General features: G+C 59.1%; 1 protein-coding gene across 6 annotated transcripts in view; it reads left to right on the top strand.

Annotated features, from left to right (window-relative positions):
• Positions 1-850: 850 nt before the first annotated feature.
• Positions 851-6,319, top strand: part of LOC144480181 (protein transport protein Sec24C-like) — an 82,401-nt gene continuing 76,932 nt past the window's right edge. For 3 of the 6 annotated variants that reach the window (XM_078199336.1, XM_078199335.1, XM_078199332.1), the window contains exon 1: positions 851-986. The gene's annotated coding sequence lies outside the window, so the exon portion shown is untranslated. Of the gene's footprint in view, positions 987-3,638; positions 3,777-6,319 lie in introns of those variants that run through there. The other 3 variants (XM_078199337.1, XM_078199334.1, XM_078199333.1) reach the window with 2 other exon arrangements.

Raw genomic sequence — 6,319 nt, 5'->3', positions numbered from 1 at the left:
CTGGTTCACGAATGTCCTTAAGAAAATTAGTCTAGATATCTCTGCAGAGCCCTCACAAGCCACTCATTTCAAGGGTTATTAGGGATGGGCAACAAATGTTGGTTTTGCCAGCAATGCCAATGTCCCATGAAAGAATGAAAAAAGCCCTGGGGTTTGAGGCCAGGAATCATTTAAATGACATGAGCTGATCTTCATTCAACATGAACTGTATTGGATATAGGTTAATTCCTGGTTTACCTCTCCATGGAGTTATTATGGTAGTGAAGATGCATGTGGCCAGCTGCCCAGTAACACACATTTAACTTTGACAGTGAAATGTTTACACTGGATATCTTCTGTGACAGTGAGATGAATTGAATAACAATTTCAAATGATTATTATCAGGAACAATTTGAAAGAACGGGCAAAGTCACAATGGAGTGAATGGCTTCTTTCTGTCCAGTAACAATCTGTAAATCTAGTCTCTAACGTGTGCAAATCTTCTGAGAGATTTCTCTCAGGCTGAATGAGATCTGAAAGCACAACTCAGGAGAGAAATATACAAAATATCACATGTATCTGGGATTCAGCGACAAATCGCCCCTCTGACTGTGGGACAGCACCGACTGGTTGGGCTGAATGGCCTGAGCTCGGCCCAGTTTGGGACCCGCCCCTTTGCTCAACAGCGATTGGCAGGCATTCCGTGACTGACAGCCCGATCTGAATCGTGATTGGTTAATCGTCCCTTGGTCCTGCAGGGACAGGAGTGACCCGCAGTGAGTGGCCTCAGCCCGCACTGAGCGGCGGCGCCAGTCCCTCTCGCCGCGCCGCGCCTGTGCCACCCATCCCCCCGCCCAGCACCAGTCCCTCCCCTCGCGCCGCGCCTGATCCGGGAACACGGCGTCCGGGGGAGGGGGCGGGGTCTGAGTACGTCACCGCGTCGGGTGCGTGAGGCCGAGGGAGCGGGGACGTGGCAGCGCCGGAGAGACCGAGACACCGAGAGGTTGGTGAGTGAGAGACCCGGTTCGAGAGAGACCCGGCCCGGGGGGGAGAGCGGCCCGGCCCGGGGGGGAGAGCGGCCCGGCCCGGGGGGGAGAGCGGACCGGCCCGGGGGGGAGAGAGGCCCGGCCCGGGGGGGAGAGAGGCCCGGCCCGGGGGGGAGAGAGGCCCCGCCTGGGAGAGTGAGAGACCCGGAGCGGGGAGAGCGGCCCGGCCCGAGAGAGGCCCGGCCCGGGGGAGGGAGCGGGGCCTGACACGGGAAGGGAAGCAGGCAGAGAGGAAGGGCCCGGAGAGACAGACTCAGCCCGATAGGAGAGGGAGGGCCGGGGGGAGGTGCCGCTACTGCTGCTGCTTCCGCTCCCGGCCGCTCCCCTCAGGCCCCCGGCTCAGCCTTTCCTCCCGGAGCCGCCCTGACAGGGCCTCATCCCCGCGGGGCCTCCGCCCGGTCACCGTGCCCCCCCCCCCCCGGACACCCCCTCTTCCCCCCCCCCCCCCCCGGACACCCCCTCTTCCCCCGCCCCCCCCCCCGGACACCCCCTCTTCCCCCGCCCCCCCCCCCGGACACCCCCTCTTCCCCCGCCCCCCCCCCCCGGACACCCCCTCTTCCCCCGCCCCCCCCCCCCCGGACACCCCCTCTTCCCCCGCCCCCCCCCCCCCGGACACCCCCTCTTCCCCCCCCCCCCCGGACACCCCCTCTTCCCCCCCCCCCCCCCGACACCCCCTCTCCCCCCACCCCCCCGACACCCCCTCTCCCCCCACCCCCCCGACACCCCCTCTCCCCCCACCCCCCCGACACCCCCTCTCCCCCCACCCCCCCGACACCCCCTCTCCCCCCACCCCCCCGACACCCCCTCTCCCCCCACCCCCCGGACACCCCCTCTCCCCCCACCCCCCGGACACCCCCTCTCCCCCCACCCCCCGGACACCCCCTCTCCCCCCACCCCCTGGACACCCCCACTCCCCCCACCCCCTGGACACCCCCTCTCCCCCCACCCCCTGGACAACCCCTCTCCCCCCACCCCCTGGACACCCCCTCTCCCCCCACCCCCTGGACACCCCCTCTCCCCCCACCCCCTGGACACCCCCTCTCCCCCCACCCCCTGGACACCCCCTCTCCCCCCACCCCCTGGACACCCCCTCTCCCCCCACCCCCTGGACACCCCCTCTCCCCCAAACCCCCGGACACCCCCTCTTCCCCCCCCCCCCCGGACACCCCCTCTTCCCCCCCCCCCCGGACACCCCCTCTTCCCCCCCCCCCCGGACACCCCCTCTTCCCCCCCCCCCCGGACACCCCCTCTTCCCCCCCCCCCCGGACACCCCCTCTTCCCCCCCCCCCCCCCCGGACACCCCCTCTTCCCCCCCCCCCCCCGGACACCCCCTCTTCCCCCCCCCCCCCCCGGACACCCCCTCTTCCCCCCCCCCCCGGACACCCCCTCTTCCCCCCCCCCCCCGGACACCCCCTCTTCTCCCCCCCCCCCCCGGACACCCCCTCTTCTCCCCCCCCCCCCCGGACACCCCCTCTTCCCCCCCCCCCCCCCCCCCCCCCGGACACCCCCTCTTCCCCCCCCCCCGGACACCCCCTCTTCCCCCCCCCCTCCCCCCGGACACCCCCTCTTCCCCCCCCCCCCCCCCCCCCCGGACACCCCCTCTTCTCCCCCCCCCCGACACCCCCTCTTCTTCTTCCCCCCCCGACACCCCCTCTTCTCCCCCCCCCCCGACACCCCCTCTTCTCCTTCCCCCCCCGACACCCCCTCTTCTTCTTCCCCCCCCGACACCCCCTCTTCTTCTTCCCCCCCCCGACACCCCCTCTTCTTCCCCCCCCCGACACCCCCTCTTCTTCCCCCCCCGACACCCCCTCTTCTTCCCCCCCCCGACACCCCCTCTTCTTCCCCCCCCCCCGACACCCCCTCTTCTTCCCCCCCCCCCGACACCCCCTCTTCTTCCCCCCCCCCCGACACCCCCTCTTCTTCCCCCCCCGACACCCCCTCTTCTTCCCCCCCCCGACACCCCCTCTTCTTCCCCCCCCCCGACACCCCCTCTTCTTCCCCCCCCCCGACACCCCCTCTTCTTCCCCCCCCCCCCCCCCCAACACCCCCTCTTCTTCCCCCCCCCCCCCCCCCCCCGACACCCCCTCTTCTTCCCCCCCCGGACACCCCCTCTTCTTCCCCTCCCCCGGACACCCCCTCTTCCCACCCCCGGACACCCCCTCTTCTTCCCCCCCCCCCCCCCGGACACCCCCTCTTCTTCCCCCCCCCGGACACCCCCTCTTCTTCCCCCCCCCCCCGGACACCCCCTCTTCTTCCCCCCCCGGACACCCCCTCTTCTCTTCCCCCCCCCCCCCCCCCCGGACACCCCCCCCCCCCCTGGACACACCCCCCCCCCCCCCCCCGGACACCCCCCCCCCCCCGGACACCCCCTCTCCCCGACACCCCCCCCCCCCCCCCGGACGCCCCCTGTTCTTGTCACATATATTAGTATGCAGTGAAAAGTATTGTTTGTGTGCTATACAGACAAAGCATATCGTTTATAGAGTACATAGACTTTTGTATGTTTTCCCCAATGGGAGAAGGTGGAAGAGAGAATGTCCGGAGTGCATGGAGTCCTTGATGATGTTGGCTGCTTTCACAAGGCAGCGGGATGTATATACGGAGTCAATGGATGGGAGGCTGGTTTGTGTGATGGGCTGGGCTGTGTTCACGACGCTTTGTAGTTTTTTGGGGTCTTAGTCAGAGCAGGAGCCATACCAAGCTGTGATACATCTGGAGGGGATGCTTTCCATCGTGCATCTATAAAAGTTGGTGAGAGTCATAGCTGACATGTCAAATTTCCTTAGTTTCCTGAGAAAGTAGAGGCATTGGTGGGCTTTCTTAACTATAGCATCCAGGGTTGAGTGCAGGGCCAGGGAGATGGTGTCTGCTGTGAACCTGTTGGGTCGATAGGCAAACCGTAGTGGTCCAGGCAATCTAGGAGATGAATGCCATGATTAGGAAAGGGAAGTGGTTCAAGAAGGCAACTCGCCACCTCCTGCTGCCATAGAGGGGAGTGCAACAGCAGTTGAGCAGACTAATTCCTGGAATGTTGGATGGTCTTTTGAGCAGACTGGATCTGTGTTCTCTCGAGCTTCGAAAAATGAGAGCTGAGGTTCACAGCAGATACCATCTTCCTGGCTCTACACTCAACCCTGGAATATTTGGAAAAAAGGATACTTGTATCAGACTCCCATTTATTAACTACAGCTCAACCCTCGACACCATTATTCCAACAAAGTTCATCCCCAAATTCCGTGGCCAAGGACTCCATTCCTCCCTCTGCGACTAGATTCTAGGCTTCCTAACCCTCAGACCACAATCACAAAATTGTTGCAGGGCATGACAGGATGGTCATAGAGGGAATGTTTTCCCTGGCTGGTGAATCAAGAGCCAGTAGACAAAGTGAAGAGTATTTTTAACACTGACAGAGGGTAAATCTGTGGAATCCTCTACCTGAGAGGATTGTGGAAGCTCAACCATTGAGCATGTTGAAGACTGAAATTGAAAGCTTTCTGGATACGAATGACAGCAAGGGAAATGGGGATAGTGGGGAAAAATGGCATTGAGGTTGGTGATCATAGAATCCTGACAATGCAGAAGGAGGCCATTTGGCCCATCGAGTCTGCACCGACTGCAATCCCACCCAGACCCTATTCCCATAACCCCACATCAGCCATGATCTGTTTGAATGGCAGAGCATGCTCGACAGGACGAATGGCCTACTCCAATGTTTGAGAGCAATAAATGTTGTGCTGGTCAGCGATGTCCACATACTCTGGAAAAAATACAAAACTACCCTGCTCCCTAAAATACTTCCTCATCTGACAGTAATTTGCAGCCCCTTCCCACCAACCTTTCCTCACCTCCCTGCCCTTTCCTCACCCCCACCCCCCAACATCAATACATTGCCCGGAATACCCACAATACATCCTCCTAACCTATCAACCTTACTCACAAATACCCTCCCTCCACCACCCTGTGCACCCTCACCCGAATACACCCACTCCCTGACAGCCAGTTTTTAACTAAACTATAGTTTGAGATCTCTCCCAGTGAGACAGACTTCTCTTGGTGGAACCATGGTACAGTTGTTGCACTGCTGGTTCACAGCATCAGGGACTCGGGTTTGATTCCGGCCTTGGGTGACTGTCTGTTTGGGGCTTGCATGTTATCCCTGAGTCTGCGTGGGTTTCCTCCGGGTGCTCTTGTTTCCTCTCATAGATGTGCAGGTTAGGTGGAGTTCTGAGTTCAAACTCCATTTCAAGGATTGGTGCAATCTAAAGCAAGGACTTGCACTTACTTCGATCCTATAATGATCTGGGGTCTTAAATGATGTACCTATGAACCACGGTCATTGCTATAATGCAGGATATGCTGTTTTAGCAATGCTATTTGAAGGACAAATATTGGCCATGATGCTAATGAGAGCTCTGTTCTTCAAAATAGGACCTTGTGCAGGTGAGAGGGGAGTTAGAGCCTGAGTTTAACATCTTATTAGAAAGCTTGTACCTCTAACAGTGCAGCACTCCCTCAGTACTGTGGTGGAGTGTCAGCCTACATTTTGTGCTCAAGTCTCTGGAGCCTGTCTTGAATCCACGCCTTCTGATTCAGAGATGAGAATAGAATCCACGGAGCCAAGGTTCATGCCAAATGTGGAGAAATGCAAGTTTAATTTAACCTGCGTTGCCTTTGTTGCACATTGCATAAGTTTGGGAAAAGAAGGCAGTTTTCTCTTTTTCTCCACAAAAACTGAACTGATATTTATACTCCTTCAAATTGGTAGTAAGATGATCAACTATTAGAAAATCCTGGTGGGAGCTCAGTGCGGTACTTCTGCTTACCATGCTGAGAGTCTAAGATTATCTCACAGTTTGGTGGATTTATCAAATTGTGTGCATCAAGTGTTGCCATTTCGAGTCACTAAACATCCAAGGCCAGGTGATGTGATGGTTCTGCTAAACTGGGCACTATCATATCATCAAGCTGAGGGTGCTGAGGGCACAGCCCCTGTAAATCCGTGCCTAATCGATTATTATCCATCACGCTCATTCTTTTTTTCTGAATGTGTACATCACAGCAGGACAATGTCATTTTAAGTCACTGGTTTGGGAACAGATATAGAACCATTTACTGGAGTCCAAACTGTTCTACATCTCAGCACCGGAAATAATTTCCAGTTAGGAACTTTGGTTATATTTGTTAGCAACTGGGCTTTGAGGTGATTTCTTGTCTGATCTGAGATCAGGAATGAACCGGGGCTTTTGAGATTGCTGTTGTAAAAGCAAACTGTCCATTTGGTTCCCACATTGCGT

The sequence above is a fragment of the Mustelus asterias genome, chromosome 28, assembly GCF_964213995.1.
Source record: "Mustelus asterias chromosome 28, sMusAst1.hap1.1, whole genome shotgun sequence".
NCBI lineage: Eukaryota > Metazoa > Chordata > Chondrichthyes > Carcharhiniformes > Triakidae > Mustelus > Mustelus asterias.
The sequence above is the reverse complement of the archived record's forward strand: the minus strand, read 5'-3'. Positions and strand labels throughout refer to the sequence as shown.